This window comes from Triticum urartu, chromosome 4A (assembly GCF_056163025.1).
Source record: "Triticum urartu cultivar PI428250 chromosome 4A, HENAU_Tu73, whole genome shotgun sequence".
Lineage (NCBI taxonomy): Eukaryota > Viridiplantae > Streptophyta > Magnoliopsida > Poales > Poaceae > Triticum > Triticum urartu.
The window spans coordinates 181,723,010-181,744,246 of record NC_141876.1 but is presented as its reverse complement, the minus strand read 5'-3'; the positions used below and the strand labels follow the sequence as shown (position 1 = coordinate 181,744,246).

At 47.1% G+C, this 21,237-nt stretch overlaps 1 pseudogene across 1 annotated transcript; it reads left to right on the top strand.

The window, feature by feature from the left end:
• Positions 1–6,460: 6,460 nt before the first annotated feature.
• LOC125551595 (uncharacterized) lies at positions 6,461–9,030 on the top strand (annotated as a pseudogene). Its single transcript, XR_015600661.1, has 3 exons — positions 6,461–6,705; positions 6,806–7,659; positions 8,005–9,030. The product of XR_015600661.1 is annotated as an uncharacterized LOC125551595 (transcript).
• The last annotated feature ends 12,207 nt before the right edge of the window (positions 9,031–21,237 follow it).

Sequence of the window (21,237 nt, the reverse complement as noted above, 5' to 3'; positions counted from 1 at the left end):
ATATCCATTGCCTCTTATTGCTTTCAAATTTTTTCTAGTGTCAACATAGAACAATAGGAGTGTTGTGTTTAATTTTGGTATTTTTGGGGTTCGTTTGGACATTTTTATACATTAACTTGGTTTTCTAGGCATTTTATGTGCATAATTCAAATTTGAACTACATGCACATGCTCCAGTGCATATAAGTTGGTAGAAAAATCAAATATGTGACCTTCGATGCATTCTTAGGTCCCATGCAAGAAATGGGAATGAATTTCAAACACCAGGACACTGTTGATTGCTGGCAAAACGTTGAGATACTTTGTTTTAAAATTCTAGTAAATCCAAAACTTGTCTGAAATTCATGAAACTTGGAATGCTATAATGGAATGGCAGCCGACATGCTGTGGTATTTTTCGTGTCCATTTTGAGAGAAGGCGCACTCAAATAACGGCTAACAAAGGCATTTTGAAACAAATAGCTGCCACTCTAACATCTCAAATGTTTTGTATAATTTAAATTGTGTGCGTTCTGTTAACCATTCACGTGACGCCATGCCTCACTCTTCTAATGGTTAGGAGGTGCCGTGTGGACATGTGCTTGAGTGCTTGACTAAACAGGAGGTGTGCGAGCTGTACTCCAATGCGGAGGCTAACTGGAAAGCGTGCGAGCTGTACGTCGTGCAGGCTCACTAGGAAGCGAGCCCTTTTACAACCATGGTCTCCCACCTTGCTCGCATCCTCTACATCAATGGCATCCAAGCCGCAGTTTAATACAGTTTTTAAATATAAAACACTCATCGCAAACGTTTTAGTTAGAACACCCGTATGCAAAACCAACAACTTCCCCGGGAAGCAAAGGGAAAATGTGCCTCGCAGGATTTGTGCAGCTCTTCATCGCAAACGTTTTAGTTAGAACACCCTTATGAAAACCGCCAGCTTCCCTAGGAAGCCAAGAGGAAATGTGCCGAGCAGGATTCCTGCAGCTCTTGATCGCAAACATTTTAGATAGAACACCCGTATGCAAAGTGAGAGCTATGGTCATCCCTTCAATGCAAACGGTTGTTTTGGATGACCCGTGTGCAACCATGTACAAACAATTTGGTAAGATTTGCATATGTCATATTGGGTATGTTGCCATTTTTCAAACTGGAAAGATTCACATTTGTTGATCTAGCAACATTGCCATTTGTCAATCCTTATAACACTACGATTTGTCAAAATATGCAGCTAGAAATCACTAGCACTATCTAATTTTTGCAACTAAAATTCAGTAATTAAGCATAGATTTCACTCACAGATTAAGTAGTCGTTCTTAATTTAAAAAAACAGTTCAACTCGATAGCTGAACCGACCAAACTTTTCCCCAATTGTTGCCAACCACATACTAAAATAGCTAGTTCAACTATATATACTAGCTAATTTGAAGTACGTTGTACAGTTCCACCACACATCTATAGTCAGATGATCTAAACAAAATAGCCCCTAAATACTACTACTACAGAGGGGCTTTGTGCTACTTTCGGTAGCCTCTCCTCTGCCGAGCACGCTCAGTAAGAGGCAGAGGAGGAGGAGGCCGACGAGCTGGACAAATGCAATATGGTGCCTGCCGCTGCTGCACGTTCAGCGACACTCGCCAGCTCAAACGCCCACTGCCGCTCCAGACGATCCCTCTCGAAGCGGTCGAACTGCTCGTAGATCTCCTGATTCCTCGCCTGTGCGTCGGCTTGTGCTGCGGGCATGGCTGCAGTAACGCTCTTTGCGTGCTCTACGAGGCGCTCCTCCTCCCGTAGGAACTCGATGTAGCACGCAAGGTCGTTGATGCACGTGCAGGCCTCCACCTCCGCCTCCCTCCTTCAGGTGGCGGTGGCGTAGTGGGTGATGATCCTGGCGGTCGACAGTGGGCTGGCGGCCACGGCGGCTGACGATGGAGTGGCGTCCACGACAACCACATCCTGCCTTCGGGACGCGGTGGCGGAGCGGGCGATGGCCAGCAGTGGGGTGGCGGCCATGACGGCCACCTCCCGCCTACGGGCCGCGACGGCGGAGCGGGCGATGGCCCTGGCTTTCGATGGTGGTGTGGCGGCAACGGCGGCCGGCAACAACTGCCGATGGGTACCGGCGGCGGAGCATGTGATGGGTGTTCCGCGCACACCCAACAGGGATGCCACACGCACTACACAACGCCGGGGACTGAGCCGCCCCGTGGTGTAGCCTCCCAACTGGAGCTGTCCTCTGATGACGGCGGAGTGGCTGAGCGATGACGACGGACCGGTGCCATTGGCGATTGTGAGAGAAGCAGATGAGATAAGCTAAAGGGAGGGAGGGGAAAATGCAACGCATGACTCGCCAACCGTGAGGATTTATATAGCAGGCCGCTAGGCATTGAGATTTTGGGGGATTTCACCGAGTCGGGCGGGAAGCTTGCACGGAAACCTGCGAGGTTGCGCGGTAACGGGCTCACCGACGATTCATTGGCGCCACCGTTTGGCCAAAAGAACGCCCCCGCGCACTGTGCAAGCTTGCGCTGTAAGCCGTCTGCGGCAGCGGGGTGACAAGACGTGCAAGAGGAGGACGAAAGGACACTTACACATACAGTTAATACAAAAAATTTGTTTGCGATTTAATTACCTACTATACCCCCGTCCTGGTTTATATGTAGGATTTAATTATTAAAGTATGTATGCATGTCGCCAAAGATTATATCGTTGGATTCGTATTTGAACATAGTTTCCAGTTATACAATTTTTGTAACATGCATTAACACTTTTTGGTTAAATTTAAGGTTATATGCCAGCAAGTGTTTGCTTGCAACACACACGGCTTATTCCATCACAAACAGCACGGATGGATTAGCTGTATGCCATGTATCACACACGCAACTCTAATCTGATTCGTGCTTTATGTCTCCGACGTCGCTTGCACAGTTTGTCTTATTTGCCGCGTATCACCGTGCCGGCCTCTGCTCGCATCCCTCGGCAAGCTCTGCTCGCCGTTAGGCGCTGCGGCGCGCTCTGCTCGCATCCGTCGGCACGCTCGGCTTGTGGACACCTTTCCCTTGCGTGTTCAACTGCTATACGCATATATATATGGTTGCTCGCCGTTGATGTGACCGCGGATCACTCTGCTCACGTCCCTCCGCGTGTGCTCTGCCGGCGATTGGGCATGCGCACGATCATGTTGGGGGCCCCATACGCATGCGGTTGCGCCGCCCGCGTTGCCACACGATGCAGTTACCTGAGGCACGATGGAGTTATGCATTGCAAACTAGAACTGCCATCAGGGCCTGCCGATATTCCTCTCCGTCCAGCTTCCCCTTTAATTCCCGCAGCCATTACAACCTTAGTCTCTTCAACCTTTTTGTCGCGCCCCACAACAGAACAAGCACACCCACGATGACACATAGAGAGGGGATGTCTTGAGGCGCTCCAATGGAGTTCGGCAAGCATAGAGTGTTGACCCACGTGAGGGAGACAGATCTCTCGGTGGTGTACACCATCGAACTGGCTGTGGTGGACGACTACATCAACATCGTTGAGCAATTGCTTGCTTGAGACATGTACAGGGTGGTCGGCATCGACCTCCAGTACACTGCCGGTTGTCCCGACATAGATCAGAAGGTTATCGTCGCCCAGTTGTGCATGCGCCATCATGTCCTCATCTACCACTACTTCATGGCCACAACGCCTTGCGACCGTTTCAATAGGTTTGTCAACAGCACCGACTACAAGTTCGCCACGGTGGAAACCACCGATGATATAAAAGCGCTCAGTGTTACGTGCTTGGCCTGCAAGAACCTTGTCGAAATCCATGACCATTACAGGGTCTGGGGCAGCACCAAGAAGGACTCCCTGGTCGAACTCGCCTCGGCCATCATCGACCTCTACTACGACAAGATGAAGCAGGATGCCCAGAGAACAAGTCCCCTATCCTGGCACAGGGCTTGGATGCAGCAACTGGGTGCACCTCACCTCGGGTTCGGCCAAGAGCGTGTACACAGGCTACGAGATGCACAAGTAGAGCAAGCGTCACAAGAAGTAGATCATGATCAGATGTTCATTTATGCTAGTTAATCATGCATGTAATATATAGTATACTTTATTGGTGTGTGGAAATGTCATGTGTGTAGTAGCCACCTATGTAATTATGCATGTAATAGTTTACTTTGGTGTGTGCAAATGCCATGGTTGTTGGTAGCCACCTATGTAAGTGGATGTTTAATTTGGTTATGCAACCATGTCCATATAAGTGTGTGTATATATATATATATGTTGTTGTTCTGTATGCAATCCTATCGCACAGCACACACGTCTTATTGGTAGCAACAGTTTGTGTTATTATTAGTCATCGCACACATTTCTAATTACAGACCTGTTTGCCGTGTATCACACACATCTTGTTATATTGAACCATTTCTATTCCCTTGTCTCAACACAAACGGTTCATCCAAGTGAACCGCATGCCATATATCGCACACACCTTGATCTGGCTGACCGTTTCTTTTGCGTTGCCTAATCATAAATAGTTCATTTGAGTGAACCGTATGCTGTATATCGCAGACACCTCCATCTGGCTGCCTGATTCTCTTGTTCATCCTCATCGCAAACAGTTAATTCTACTGAACCATATGCCCTGCATCGCACACACAACTAAAATCTGAACCGCGTTTGATGCATCCTCCATCGCAAACGTTTTACACCTTTTCTGCCATTTTTTACACCACTGTTTGCGATTATTGCATCGCACATAGTTTCCTCGAAGGGTCTCTGATCGTAGTGTCGCGTTAGCAGCGTCCTGCAGTAGTGTGTACAAAGATGATAGAAACATATTGGCACGTGCTACAATTATACGCGGCATCTTGGGCTTCTTATATGGGATCCCATTAATATGGCCATTGATACAAGCTTTTTTATCCTTCTAGAACTCAGAAGGTCACACCTTGGTGACAACCCAGGGAGAGATGGGATTTCCCCTTTTGGCACTATAGGACTCCATGGGTATCAACATATTAGGACGTGTACATGATGAATACGTCCCAGGTTCTTGTTTTCAAGATGAGGTGGCAGCTACACTATTTTCTGCATATACAACAATCTACAAAAGCAAGATTGCTACTGATAGTGGGGAAGATGGCCTTGATGCCCTGTCTAAATGGTTCGATGACTTTTTGATGGATATGGAATAAGTGGAGAACAGCCCCCAGATTCCGCTGCCTCCAAATTTCTATGCTGATGTTGATGACCCACTTCTTGAAAGGTTAAATATCAGAACGAGTGATGACACTAGCAATGCAAGGCCTCTTGGTCTGTACTTTTTGAAAGCAAGTGATGCGGTTCAATGACACATCTTCGTGCCACTTTTGTAGTTGTTTGTCTGTGTTCTTACTGTGTTCTTGTTGGCTTGGGCACACTCATACACCCGGAAGTATTCATGGCAGCAGCAATTATTGCCAATGGAGTGAGAAGAGCCATTGGATTGGCAAGCATGGCGTATTTGTATGAGAGTTTGGATGCTATCCAGGGGCTATACGGAGGAGCGTCAAATTAGCTAGCAAGTTTCGATTATCTCTGCGTACTCACTTCATTATGGGGTGGTTTGCATGCTACTTGAGAGCTATGCCTGCTGAACCGAACTCCATTGTTTTTGTTACCAATTTCCCCCATTTATAGCAGATGTTTGGAGGGTGTTAGAGGTTGATGTTTATCTGGAGGGTGCACATCACCTCTTTCTTGAGGTTAATGTACAACAACATTGCTTAGCTCATTTGGATTTGCTAGGGATGCTGAAGGTATGCTTCCCTCAAGACACACCAAATACAATAGTTGATTGGCGTCATGCACCTGACAACACAAGGCAGATCAGAATATCTGAAATTGACTTGTTGGTGAGTAGTACTGTTGGTGGTGTGTCACACCGGCGATGCCACATCCATAACAATCAAGCCTATTGCCCCAAACACTTCGCTAGGATGTTCCATTGTGACGAAGTTGTGCCAGATACTTGTATGGAGGGACTTCTTCGTTTCTCTGAATGTTTGTTAGGCAATATGAGTGAGACAACCAAGCTGTTATGTCGTCCTCTTTTGGCCTGTTAGCTGCCTGATGCGCATACCTTTGAGGCACAGGTCCATGGAACGGGCCCCATATCCAGCGCGGGTTATATGCTTTGGTGTAAGTCATATCTTAGCTTCTTGAAGGGTGCTGACTCTTTTTGTGCTAGGACGAACCCATCTCCACCTACACAGAAGGGCCAAGCTCAAGTGCCCCAAACAGGTACCCAATTTTTTATATTTATGCTTTATGCCTGGAATTAGGCTTTCCCTAACACACATAGTACTTCTTTTAGATGCATACATTATAGCTTCTGAAATTGTGAGAAATGGCAAAGCTTCGCTTAAGGAAAAGGCTCAAGCTGGTGACGGCTCGAGTAGTGCACAACCACCCAACATGGATAAGCATGAGAAGGCATCCACCAATGGGATGAAATTAATATATGAAGCCACAACTTGTGGTTGCTCTAAAGATATACCCCTTGTTGACCTTACTGGGGGGTACAGAGGTGGTCGCCGATGAATAGCAAACAGGCACAGAACACATGTTGCCTAGATCAAACATCGCCAAGAAGGCGAAAAGGGCACTTGCAGTTAGGTTCAAGAGGAAGAGCGGCAACAACCCAAAGGTTTCTGAATAGAGCCATGTTGAGAAGGCATGCAAGGTGGATTCAGACTGTAAGTGTTGCAAACGCCCCTCTCTTTGATTTCTGCTTCTTACTTAGATGGGTCATAACCTATGAATATTATGATGTGCTTTACAATGAGCGATACCTAGAGTGTAGCAGCAAGCCAAGATTTAATGGAGAAGATATGCTCTGACATCAAGGTTCGTGTTGAGGGGCCTGATAAATCACCCATTGTTGAGTTCAAGGCCAATCTGCCATCTTTTGATCCTTCCCCCGATAAATACGACCGAGTACCGGGAGTCATTCTAAAAGCCCCGGACATCACCGAGGAATCACAACGTGATTTATTTTTGTATGGCAAGCAACACCTGCAAACTATCCATGGTCTTGCAAGTGACACAAAGCTCGACAAACCCATGTTCATTGAAAAAATTGATAAGTTGTTGGCCCGTTGGGAGAAACTGTTCTCTGCCCAATTTAGTGAGGGTATGGAGTAGATGGTGGAAGCACTCAAGGACCTGAGAGAACTTCTTGTGGGCGATTCTGCACCACTTCTCCCCTTTAATGCCTCTGCTGTTGCTGCTCAAAAAACTAAGGTTCAGGAGGCACTAAATAAGGCTCCTGCCATCAAAGAGGCCATCCCTGTAGCTTTAGCAAAGATTGAAGAAGTTGAAATTGCGGCCAAGATAAAATGTGCGGCTCTAACTACTTCTATGAAGCATCAAGAATAGGAGGTTGCAAAGCTAAAGGCCTCGCTGGAACTCGCAGAGGCAAATCTAAAGGAGACACAAGGCCATCATGCTGAAATAGAAGAGTTCTTCAAGAAAAGTGAAGCACCTCAGCAGGATCTGCACAAGGCTTCAGAAGATGTGAAGGAGAATCTCAATCGCCACGGACTTGCACAAACAGAGATACAAAGATGCATGGAGGTGGTCACTCAGGGGCATCTCAGCCCAAACTAGTGTGTTCTCTGCATGCTTTCATGCAATCTTCCTCTTGTGAGGTGTACCCTGATAGTCTTTGCTGAAGACTCGCTTTGGTACCCCTATTAGGTATATTTAGTGTTTTCAACGATCATTAGAAATATGACATTTCCCTTATGCCATGGACCTTCAGAATTTCCCTTTTTTAGTTCCATTGCATGGAACCCTTAGGAATAATCATTGAAATCTTGGTACGAACTTGCTTTTATGTCATTCATACTTCTATTTAAATTCATACTTGCACTGAGTGCTGCTTGCACTATATGTCGCAAGGCCTGCACTTGTTGTCCAACTGGGCCATTCGGCATTATTCTAGAGAGACACACATTTGTTCTTCTCTGATTTTTTTTATTGGTCCAGCACAGGTGCTAGCAAACATGTATTTTTTGAACGTGAGCAGAGTCTTGCAAGATGCCAGTACCGCTGGTGATCGACCAGCTGGAGTCATGGGCGCTACCAAGGGACTAACATAGCTACATGAGTGCTAGGTAAGGTGTTTTAATGGCAAGGGATGACAAGAGAAAATGCTTTACCGCTTCCCTTTTTTATGATTTCTAGTGATATACTACTAGCATAAAGCATGGTTCCTGATGCGCGTACTTGTCGCAACCTGATATTCAAAAGTGAAACTAGCCACTTCATTTTTACTAGCAACATCCCACGTACAGCTTTGGCTAGGCCTTTGAGTCAAACTACTCTAACCTTTAGAAACCACATACTATTTGCACTCCTTATCAACACTAGTCTTTGGATTTTTTTTAGATCACATAATATTCGTGCGTATTCAAAACAGCTAGTCTAGCATGTTTTGCTGGCGACATTACTGGTTGTTGTTAGCCCCAACACTCTACTTATGGTTCAACACTGTACTTATGCACAACAACATCAACATTCGAGGCCAGATGAACAAAACATCAATGACTCATGAAGTCGATGTATATCTCTCATCAATAATATTGCATCCATGATTAAATAAAATCCAATGAAACACTACAAATTCATATGTAGTACTTTTCTTTTTACGAGTATCTCCTTTCCAAACATACGTCCGATAAATGGAATGTAATACATGAAGACCATGTTAACCTAATTGAACCGTTTCATCGGTTAGAGTTCGCCATCGGCATTACGTCTTGCTCCATCGTGGGATTTAGGATATGGCTGATTCAGATGGGTTTGTGTGGGTAAATGGCTCTTGAAGATTTGCCATTACTTTTGCTGAGGGGTGGCAAATGGTTACTATCTGCCTTCCTTCTGGGTGGACCCCTTATTGCTTGGACTTGATGGACCTACTTCTCGAACTTGATACAATTCTCTTCTCTGATTTTTCATGCGGTTTAGCTTGATGACAATAGACTTGAAATTGATTTTATTTTTTTCTCGAACTTGCTTGTGCAGTTTTCTTTGACTACTGGTGATTCCATACTGATGTCTCATTCTTGGAGATTGCTTGTGTGGTTTTCTTTGCTCACCATTGACTTCTTGATGAACTTGACATGTTTGCTCAGGGGATCCACCTTGGTAAATTGGATAGTACCCATCCACCTTTGTGGAAACTAGAGCCCTCACAGGCATTTTACTTTGACCCTTGTTTAGGCCGCACTGGATAGTTAGAAGCTCCACATTGAGACAACTTTTATTGAAATAGGCAGCCCTCTCTGCTCTTTTCTCTGTAGTTTCACCTGGCTAAGAGAGATGAAACGCAACACCGATGGTTGATATTGACTCGAGATAAGGCTCAATTCGGCCCCCACGATCCTCAATGCCACCACTTAACATGTGTTTTGGTGCAATATGTGTAGGTCGCTTACTTGTGTGACATATCACCATAGCTATTCCTTACAACAATGACTAGTCTTCAACCTGCAAGTCCTTCATGATATGAATTAAGTGTTTGGAGAACTTCTTAGGTGTCTCCCACCACGGTAGGGGCCTTGTGTTCGTTTGGCCCCATGGTAGCAACAAATAGCCCAGAGCACCGATGGTGGCGGGCTATAATGGAATGGAACTTGACATAGAGAACAATCAAGGACCATCGGAGTGCAACAAAGATGGGATGAGAACCGTGTCCCACCAGGCGTGCCAATTTGTTTCGCGAAAAAGAAACATCCCTCGGGCAGGGATATTTCCTAATATGTAATGGCAATAAACTTGCAGGGCGTTCCAGTATACTTTCGTTTACAAATAAATAAAAGAGACAATCACACATAGGGAAAGATTTCTTTATTAATTGTTTGGAGAATTAAAAAGTGTGGTTTCCCACATGATTACAAATATTGCGCCACGGATAAGTAATCTAACTAATATCCATTGACCGTGGAGATTCAGGTTCCCGGAACCTCGTAAGACCACCAGGTTAATTACATCTGTTAGTAAATCCCGCAGAACACCTCCGATTAAGCTGCGCTGATGGTCATCATCTTAAACCTGAAATGTTCTCATGATATGCTGAGAAGTAAAAGTGGCAGATAAGAATGTTCGAAGGCTTGGTCGGCCCTTGTTATGAAACGTCCGGCCTCGTCGGCATCGGGTTCATAGTAAAGTCTCCAAAAATATGTTCGACATCGCGCGGTCACGAACAAAGTGAGTCCAACCTCGTCGGCCTAGACAGAGATGGATAATTCGGGCCTCGTCGGTCGTGAAAAAGGAATATGCTGCATGACTTTCTATGAAAGACTCAACCTCGTCGGTACCGAATGCTCAAACTAAGTGTGTTGGGACTATTAATTATTTGGCAATATCACGAGCCAATTGACCTCTCTGAGTGTCAATTTAAATCATGGAGCCAAGCTCCTGAACACATCACTCGATCGCCAAATGATCTTGAGTATGCCATTATATATGGGAGTCGGGACCTCATGATAGATCAGATCCATATAAAAACATGTAATTACATCTCTATGCATCACTCGATCGCCACATGATCATGAGTGTGCTATTAACATATGGGACTTCACCATAAATTGGATCCTTGCGCAACATGGAATTATTTATAAATGCATCACTCGATCGCCATATGATCTTGAGTATGCACTTATCAACATAGACCATCTCCATGAAAAACCATGTGGGGCCATAGTATTCACGGCCTACAAGCCAACTGAACAGAATGTCAGTGTTCAAAGCACCAACGCAAATAATCATTACCTCACCTTGTATACTTCTTGCCGTGTAGATGTCTGCCTGACTGGTCGACCAACTCCACAGAGTGATCCGGTAAAGATGGCTCTCCTACATCTTCCTGGGATTGGTCATATATTGATTGGTCGAAAAGAAACTTGGCATAGTGTTGCATAGGATAGGGATGAGATGAAATTGTCTAGGGCCTAGCTAGCCATCATGGCCTTCATCTCCTCTGTGCACAGCCGACGGTGGCCGCCGCATGCGTGTGTGCGGCCTGTGTGGGTGTGCATCAGAGTGGCCTAGTGGCCAGCCCGTGTGTATGTGCGCCTCCTCCCTTGGGGGTGAAAATGTGTTGTTTATATAGCCCATGTCTTGGGCAAACATCTGCATGGAAGAGATAAGCTGGGGCCACCGTGTCGGTGCAACAAACCCAGGCGTGTGTTGCCCAGACTATACACAGGCTCAAGAGCAAAGTTGCAACATTGAGGAATCAAAGGGCAGCTCAAGAAGACCAAGTCAAGCTAAAGGAGCAAGAGACCACTAAGGGAAAACCTCCCTTGCCGGGTAGGCAAGCCTGGCACTACTAGGGAAAAGCCTATACACAGAATTTTACCAGTAGCGCTGTACAAAATCAAGCGCTGCTGCTACTTAGTAGCAGCGCGCGTGAATAAACCGCGCTACTGCTATGACTTTAGCAGTAGTGCGTACTAGCGAAAAGCGCTGCTGCAACGTTCGAACTGTGCGCACATGGCTAGCCCAACCTAGCAGTAGCGCGTATAATGGCCTAGCGCTACTGCTAATCTCCTTAGCTGCAGCGCGCTTACGTGTAAAGCGCTGCTGCTAACGGAAATAAAATAAAGTGAAAAACAAGTAGAAAAGTAAATGAAAATGAAAGAAATAGAAAAAGGAGAAAGGGAAAAAATAAAATGTAAAGAAAAATAAAAGAAAAAAGGGAAAAAGGAGAAAGGAATAGCAGTAGCGGGTTTCGGTAAACGCGCTATAGCTAACTTAGCTATAGCGCGTTTCCGGAAACGCGCTACCGTTACGTTTCACTTAAACAGCGGTTTCCCCCCACCCCGCCCCCCGGCCACCAATTCTTCCCCAAATCGTCCCTCGCCCTCGCCGCCGTCTCCTCACCGCCGCCGCCCGAGGCCGCCGTCAGCCTCACCGCCGCTGCCCGAGGCCGCCCTCAGCCTCACAGCCGCCGCCCAAGGCCGCCCTCCACGTCACCATCGGCGCCCTCCACCTCACCGCCGCCCGAGCCCGCCCAGGACCGCCCTTGCCCGTGCCCGAGCCCGCCCTCTCCGCCCCTGCCTCCGTCACCGAGCACCTCCCCGCCACCGTCTCTCCCCTCGCTGTAAGTCCCCCACCCCTCCCCCTCACTCAACTCTCTCTGTAATTTAGATAAAAAATTATATGTTAATTAGATGTTTTTCAGTTAGGGCACTAGAGTTTTGCTAGGTTAATTAGGTTAGTAGTGCTGCTAGTAGTATTGGTACAGTAGGTTAGTTAGGTGATGTTAAATGAATAACCTAAATGAATGAAATTAGTAGTTAACTGAATTTTTTTCCTTTCATCATTATAGAGCACTAAAGTTAACTGAATTTTGTTCTATTAGTAGTTAAATGAATTTTCTTCTACACTGTTTGCACATGTGGTTGCTCGTGTATATTTGGACACTGTATGCAGGGAATGATGCTTAGTGGCCTATGTTTTGCCGGAATGTTGATTCATTTCTTTTCCGGCAAATTTTAGGTTCTCGATTTGTCCACTTTTTATCAAAGCTCATGCCAAAATTTTCCTTGAATTTCGGCATGACTTGTGCTACAAACTAGGACATATCGAGTGCCCGTGATTTGCCGCACCAGGAAGGAGTCAACATTCCTGCAAAACTATAGGCCTTTTTATGTCATTATTAATTTTATTAGGTCTAGAATTAATTGACTAGATTTAATCATAGGAAACATGGCTAGCAACGATGAAGGACAGGGTTCTGGTGATTGCGACGATGCCTACCGGGCGGCAGACGAATTTTTTAGCCTTACTGATGATCAACCGATGTTATTGCTGGGCCCACCGGTGGCATCGGGGACTGAGACCGACACGCAGACCGGTGCTGAGACTGAGACCGGCGCTCAGACTCAGACCGGCATCGAGACCGGCGCTGAGACTGAGACCGGCACTACCTCGGGGAGCGGAGCCGGTGTAGAACCTAAAGCAAAGAGGCAACAGGTTCCTAACAAACTCAGGACTACTAGAGTGGTGGTCACGGAGGTGGACAACGGCAATTTTGAGCCAACGGCGCCCGAGGAAGCGCGTCGATGCTACGGCAATCAAATAGGCCGCATCGTACGGACAACCACCACCATCAACAATGAGAAACTACAGAAGATAGAAAATATGAGGAGCTCCCTCCTAAAGAAGTTTCACCAGATATTCTTGTTCCCGGGCCGGAATGAGAAGGATTATAAAGATCCAGATGAGGACCCGACAATGAAGAAGATAAACAAACACGCCATGACCAAGTTTAGCGACGCGTTGGCCGCCTGGAAAAATTGAGTGAAAGCAAGGATCATCGACAAGAAGGAACCCTACTCCGAGATTGTAAAGGATAATCCGACAATCACGGAAGAGCAGTTTCAAATATTCAAGGAGGCTTGCGAGGCCGAAGATGCCAAAAAAAAGTCTAAGTACATGAAGGGGCTTCAAGAGAGGAACATTGGGAGCCACCACCTCGGAAGCCGTGGTTATGGCGGAAAGAGGTCCAAATGGGCCATGGAGGACGTAGAAGCCGCAAGTCTAGGCATCCCAGACCCCTTGGCGGAGTTCACCATCCTGCAGGAGCGTGACGTCCTCAGGGCCCGGCACCGTTGGGACCCAGTGAAAAAGGTTTACGAGACAACACCGGTCATTACGGAGTTCATGAGACTGCTGGTAATTTTAGTTTCTGATCAATTCGACTGCACACGTTAGTCATATTTGTAAACGATCGTTGTGCCTTTTGCAGAGAGAGCAGCACAGGATTGCGGCCGAAAGCGACTCGCCATCTGAGGCATTGGCGAGGCCCAAGTGGGACACTCCATTCAACCGGGCGTTGAACATATTGAAACAACAACCGGTGGATACTCGACCGTCGTATGGACGCGTGCATGGTGTCGGAGACGGTGCCACGTGGAAGAAGTACTACCGTGAGACCATGGAGGAGAGAAAGGAAAGACGGAGGTTAAATGCAGAAAACATCGACAAGAGGGTTGAGATTGCGGTTGAGAAGAAATCAACTGAGACAGTCGCAACAGCGGTAGCTGCCGCAAAACAGGTGGCTTTAGATATTTCTACTACCTTGGTTCCGGTCGTTTTCAATTAGACCAGGCAAAATCCAAAAAAAGATGCAGCGGACTTTCCCCTTGCTGACTTCTTGGCGGGGAGCAGCTCGACTAGCGTTGTACCAGCACCTGCAGCTGCACCTGCAGCTGCTCCCGCACCGGCTCCCGCACCGGACGTGCTAGGCGGTGCTTCGTCTTTGGCTGAGCTCGACGCCCTCACGGTATCTGTCACACCGGCCCCCTTCAATATAAATGTATAATCTCCCGTTTTCGTTGCCTTTCAGATGTCTCACGTCGCAGACTTTTCTTTCCAGGCCGACGAAACCCCGTGCACCATATTGTACACCATCGGTGACCAGAAGGTCGACGTGGGGAAGGCGACGATAATGGAGCCGAAGGAACCATTGTTCCATAGCCGGCCGATCCCCCCGAACGTCTTCAAGGTTTCCGTGGCCAGTGTCAAACCGGGCCACGAGAATTTGCCTCCTCCAGTACTACTGGGGATGACGACGAGACACCGCGGCGGCTTGGTGATTGTTGCAATGCTGGGTGGGTCCTCTTGTGGCCAAAGAGTCTGCTTCGTCTGGAGGCGGCCGGGAGCACACCCACGAGCACGCAGCCTCAGCAAGGTATGAACATCAACACCCCACCTACCCAATTATCGTCGGGTGTCGGGTTGGGTGATAGCGGACGGGGTAAGGAGGAGGCTCCATTAGTCGCTGATGACGTCGCCATGGATGTGGATGAGGATGACGATGGCGCTGCTGAACAGTATGTCTATACTGGCGCCTCCTCAGGGTTTGAGCGTCATGAGTCGGTGCCTGAATTGCCATCTCAACATATTATGGACGACCTTCCGGTAGTAAAGAAGTTTAGGAAGAGAGCGAGGAAAGGCAAAAAAGCTGTTTCTATGATCCAGCCGCCTCAGCAGCCTCGGCTTCAGGACCGTATAGATATCCCCGGTGCGGATAAATGGCATATCCCCGGTCAACCAATCCTACCTGCAACAGCGCTACGGGCCAGATTCGGCGATCTAAACAGACTTCATGACGATGTGCTGCGGGTAGAGAAAGACCTCATCGCCTCGAAAGATCCAGGATACCCACTCTACGTGGTTAACGTTCCGTGGCAAATGTCGTACGTCGACAGCTTCCCCGCGGATAAGTTCTTCCTCCGATTTGATTACATATTCGACATGTTTCACGTGAAGAAGCTGGATTTTACGTTTGTCCGCCTTTATGCCTTGCACATGAACTACATCATCGGGGTTGAGCAGATATCTCATATCTGTGTCGCTGACCCGTACTACATGCACGAGGGCTTCTTGGGAGTCTGCGCAAATCACCGTGAATACGCGAGGGATTACATCGTCAATTTCATGCTCGCCAATAAGGACAAGGATGCGATTCTCGTGCCTTATCATCCCGTGGAAGTCATCCGCGCTGCTATCCTTCCTTCGATTTCAATCATTCATTTGCACGGTGGAGGCTAATTAATTTGAGGACTTATTTTGCGCAGCGGCGTGCGCGCCGTCCTCATCATGCTCTACCCCCGATTCTCCCACACTCTTTACTTGGACTCGTCGAAGAACATTCACACAAAGGATTACACCCACATCAAGGATGTTCTCGACAGTGCTATGTTTTACTACCAAGCAAGGGGTGGAGAGGTCAAGGACAAGAAGAGAAGGGGCGGCAGGGTCGCCTTCGGCCATAAGACCGACTTCTGCTGCATCCAACAACCGAATGATTATCTTAATGATGGATTCTGTGTCCTACACCACATGCTGGAGTACAGACGGGATCACCAGAACCTTCGCATGTCACCTAGATCCGGCGATGCCCATATTCTGCAATGGGCAATGGACATAGGAGATATCGAGGATCATCGACTTCGAGCTGAGTTCTATAACATCCAGCGCGAACTTGCCCAAATCATCATGAAGGAGGTCGTCGGAAAAACAGGGATGTTCTATGGAGAAGGACAAATGTCGCGGGAAGACGTCTGAACATGGATAGCCTCTCAGCGTCTCGACCTGGAGCCTTTCACTTGGCTCGGGGACTATCTCCCTGACTTGGATGGATGGAACAACATGTTGGAGTCATTGTCGACATATGACAATGTGTCCGTTTAGTCCATACTTTCTGTATGACAAAACTTTGAGTTATGCATGGTGAAACTTTATTTGTGATGTAATTAAACCGTCCTCCTCCTCGACTAGCGAAAATCACTCTAGTTAGGGCATTTTGGGGTACGATGAACTTTGTTATTTATGCTTATGATATGTTGTTTTTATTTTTGCCAAGTCTGTCTCTTTCTGTTGCTCAACTATATATGTTGCATATCATCGACTCATGTGATGATGCAGGTGCATAGATCATAGATGGCGAAGAAGTGCTATGCCAGGAGTATATATACGACAAGTGGCCGGAGTGTCAGGCCCTTCCAGTTTCCGAGCGACAGGCAGTAGTTAGTTTAGAGGTTCACGCTAATGCGAAAGAGGGATACGAACTCATGTTCTCAAAGTGATATCTCTTCTCGCGTATATCATTGTTTAGATGGATGACGATGTATTTGCATATCATTCGAGACTTGTATCGCTATTTTCGAGATGATGACGAGAGACCACTTTGTGTTGGATGATGATTATGATGATGACTTGATTTGATGAGACTAATTGTATGTATATGCTATGATTAGATTTGTATGTGTATGATATGCTAAAGATTATTGTATAAAGCCTATTCAAATACAAAACAAATACAAAACAAATATGCAGGAAAAAAACTAATAAATAAACTAGTAGTAGCGAGGGGGGAAATTTAGCAGTAGCACCGCATTGTCAGTAGCGCGTCCCAGCAAACAGCGATGTAGATAATATCAGTAGCGCCCTTTCCCAAAGAGCGCTACAGCTATTCATGTATAGTAGTAGCGTGGGACAACCGGCGCTACTACTATACGTTAGCTGTAGCGCCTTATTAGTAGCTCCGGTGCCCGTGCTACTGAGAGGCCCAAAACCCTTGCTGCTGGTAGGCTTTTCCCTAGTAGTGTGGTAGGGTCGAGGTTACCCCAAAGAAAAATCTCAAGACCACCCCTGCAAGCTTGCCTGGGACACCGAGGGCGGATTGCCCCGCCAAGGCTCCACCGCTCCACCTCACCGCAACGCAAGTCACCATCAGTGCGGTGTTGAGCCTCCGAGTGACTAAGTGGCTGTTATTTGGCACATGGCAGCCACTTCCGAAGGAAATCACCTCCAAATGACACCCGTCCAGAGACGTGTCACGTAGGCAGGCGAGAAGGTGGTAGAATAGCACAGCAGGGCTTGCCAGGAAATGCTACAATGGGACACTAAGCGGTGCATTTAATGCACCTTGTCCTATTTGTAGAGTTCGGTATGATAGCACTGTTTGCTATCTAATCAGTACACAATGACTAATTTGCCATTGTGGTGACCCCTTGACCAATAAAAGGAGGGTCGTTGTAGCGCCCAAGATGCGATTTGATCCCAATCACGTGATGAACTCATGATTGGGGCACAACCACATTTTGAGCGCATAGCAAGGTGGATATCATTACAACATACCATGTACTGAATATATGAGAATAAAAGAAAAAGGCTTACACTCGCCACAAGTTACAACATTCACACAACAATACATCAATACATAGCAACCACCATACAGAAGAGTAGGATCCGACTATGGATGAAATCAAACGAAAAATAAGAACGACATCCACCCTGCTAATCCTAGGCTCCCCGACTCGGAACCTATCCCTTGATCGAACACGAAGAAGCAGAAGAAGTCCAAATAAGCAAGCATCACACTCACGTTAGGTCATCGCATTACCTGTACCTACACCTATTGTTGTAGTAATTTGTGATCCACGAGGACTCAACAATCCCATTACCATGGGTATCAAGACTAGCAAAGCTTAATGGGTATGGAATGGATAAGTGGTGAGGTTGCAGCAAGCGACTATGCATTGTATGGTGGCTAACTTATGAGTACAAGATTAGATGAGAAACTATGCAAATGGTCGCAAACTAGTAATGATCAAGAAGTGATCCTGAACTACTTATTCAAACATAACCACACCGTGTTCTCTTCTTGATTCATTGGAAAAGAGACAGTCATGGTTACACACGCGGTCGGTGTATTTTAATTGAGTTTACTTCAAGTTCACTACAACCGAATATTAACAAATTCCCATCTGCCACATAACCACGGGCACGGCTCTTGAAAGTTTAAACCATGTAGGGGTGTCCCAACTTAGCCCATGACAACCTCACGATCCGCAGAGACAATCCTCCATTGCGGGACCCTCCGATCAGACTCAGAATCCTGGTGCACAAGACATTTCGACAATGGTAAAACTAATCCAGCAAGACCTCCCGGTGTGCCAATGCCCTGATAGTAGTCGCACGTATCTCGTCTCAGGCCACGCCCGGATGAGCAGTCCGTACAACTAAAACCAGTCCTCGACTTTCCCCGTGGCACTGGCCCCCTGTTTATGTTGTAAAGAATCCTCGGGTTCATGATGCCCTATGCCAATTAATTATTTAGTTCATGATGCCCTACACCCTATGGCAAATGTTAAAACCAATGTTGGACCTTGCTAGAAGAGTTTTATTCAAAGTGAACTGTGAAGAGGGGCCCATAAAGCCTCATCGTGTTAGGGACGCAAAATCAAGGAACATAACACCAGTATGACGGAAACTAGGGCCGAAAGAGTGGAACAAAATACCAGGCAAAAGGCCGAGCCTTCCAACCTTTACCAAGTATATAAGTGCATTAATTAAATAAGAGATATTGTGGTATCCCAAAATATCCATGTCCCAACATGGGACAACCTACATTGCACCTGCAACTAGCAATGCTATAAGAGGGGCTGAGCAAAGCGGTAGCATAGACAAACGACGGTTTGCTAGGAAGGGTGAAAAGATTAGAGGATATCATGGAAATTTGGGAGGCTTGATAAACAAGTGGTAGGTAGCGCTACATAGCAATAGCATCGAGACAACTAGAATAAAAAATATAGTAGTGAGATCCAAGGTGACGGTCATCTTGCCTGAAATCCCGCTAGGAAGAAGACCGAGTCCATGAAGTAGATGAACCAACATAGTCGAACGGGTCCTCACAATCGCAACATAACCGGAACTATCAAGGAGAAGCACAACTGGAAAGAAGCAACCACCGGAAAGAAGCTAACGACATGGTAAACAAGCATCACATAAACATGGCACGATGCACAACCAAGTATGATGCATGTCCGGCTTAATGATTCATGGCAATTCAATGTGCAACAGACAACACTACAAATTAAGTGGAGCTCAATATGCAACGAGTTGCATATTGACGAGACACAACGTTCAATTATTTAGTTTGCTCTTGTTTATGAACAAGACAAGATTAAATGTTGGTCAACATGGCAAGAGGTGAAACATAAGTAACTAACTATTTAGGAAAGTTTAAATGAGGCTGGAATAACAAACAACAATTCTGGAAAATCCCCATGTGCATATTTTGGATTTGGTACTGTTCTGCCCTAAACCATATTTTAGATTTGTTAAACATGCAACGTAATGCAACCATGTTAAACTATGAATTATTCCACCCCATTTACATATAAAGTTTATTTAAAATGGAGCTATGGCTATTTAGTTATGAAATAAATCATTTTAGCATGGAATTTAGAAACTTAAATGCAAATAACATTTTAAACAGGGATGAAAGATGCATATTATGAAACTAGATGAAATTCTAAGCATTTTACATATATAGTTTGCTTTAATCGGATGCATGATTAATTAGTTATTAGATGCATGAACACTAGGGGTTTCTCTATAAAACTGCACTCTCTGGATTAAATAGAAAAATCGTCCTGGCAAGGAAAAAACATAACAGGATGAAACTGGGCGGACTGGGCTGCTCACATTGGGCCTACAGGGGCGCGCTGAGCTGGGCCTCATGGGGCACAGGGTGCAGAGGCGAGGCGCTGGCACGAACAGGCCCACGCGTAGAAGCGTGGTCAACGGCGATGCGGTCCTCGCATGGGCATAAACGTGCGAGTGATTCGAGCTCCTCTGCTCGATGGAGAGCGAGCAGAGGCCGGCGGCGAGGCATGGAGGTCGACGATGATGGGGAACCGCGAGGTTGCAGTGGATCCTGGTGGAAGGCGAGGTTCTTCGACGAGGCAGGAACTTGGCACAGGCTCGGTGGGGTTCATGCAGAGGCATCTTCTCGGCGCTGCAGGCTGGACGCAGAGCAGGCAAGGCGGCGGTGAGGTTCAGTGAGGGTCGCAGGCGGGGCTTGAGGCAGCGACGAAGCTGTGGGCAGCCATGGCAGCTCCAGGTTGTGCTCCTGCAAGGTCCGGAGGAAATGGCTTGTTAGAGAGATAGCTGAGACAGGAAAAGATGAAGGGAAGAAAGAGAGGGCGCGAGGCGGGAGTCCGGCCTGGTGGCGGTGCTCGTCTCCGAAGAGCTGGCAGGTGACGCGCGGGACGACGACGGTGCAAGACCATGGAGGGAGCTCCTCTCATGGGGCCCGGGTGCAGGAGATCGGGGGAGGGGATGCTGCCTTGGGCTGCATCGGTAGCAGGCAGGGAGGCGATGAGGCTGTGGGGAGGCCGCAGGGTCCTGGTGGTGCTTGCCGTTAGCGAGGTCGAAGCCGATGAGCGCAGAGCAACGAGCTCGGGCGTGCTAGTCGAAGCGTGAATCGGCTACGGTGGCCATCGAGCAAAGGAGGCCTGGCCTTGTGCTCGAGGATGGAGGAAGCTGCGTTTGCTATGGTTGCTGATGAAGAAGGCAGGGAGGTGGCGAGCATGGATCGAGAGGAGTTGAGTGCTACGGCAGGAAGGGAAGGTGGATATGGTTGGTGGATTTTTGGATCGGGAGCGATCCCAAGGAAGAAGGCAGGGAGTTGGCTGGCTGCGCGAGGAAAAAGAGGGAGGTTGTTGGGCGGCGGCGGCTGAGGGATTTGGTGGATGGATGGGACAGGGCTATGGTTTCATCTGTTTATATAGCATGAGGATTTTGGTTAGTGGCTTATCGGACCCTTCGATAGTAATCAAACGGTCGAGCTAAGTAGGACAAGGAGTTCAAATGAGAAAACGAAGATGTTTTAGGGATGGATGGGGATGATCCGGACCCAT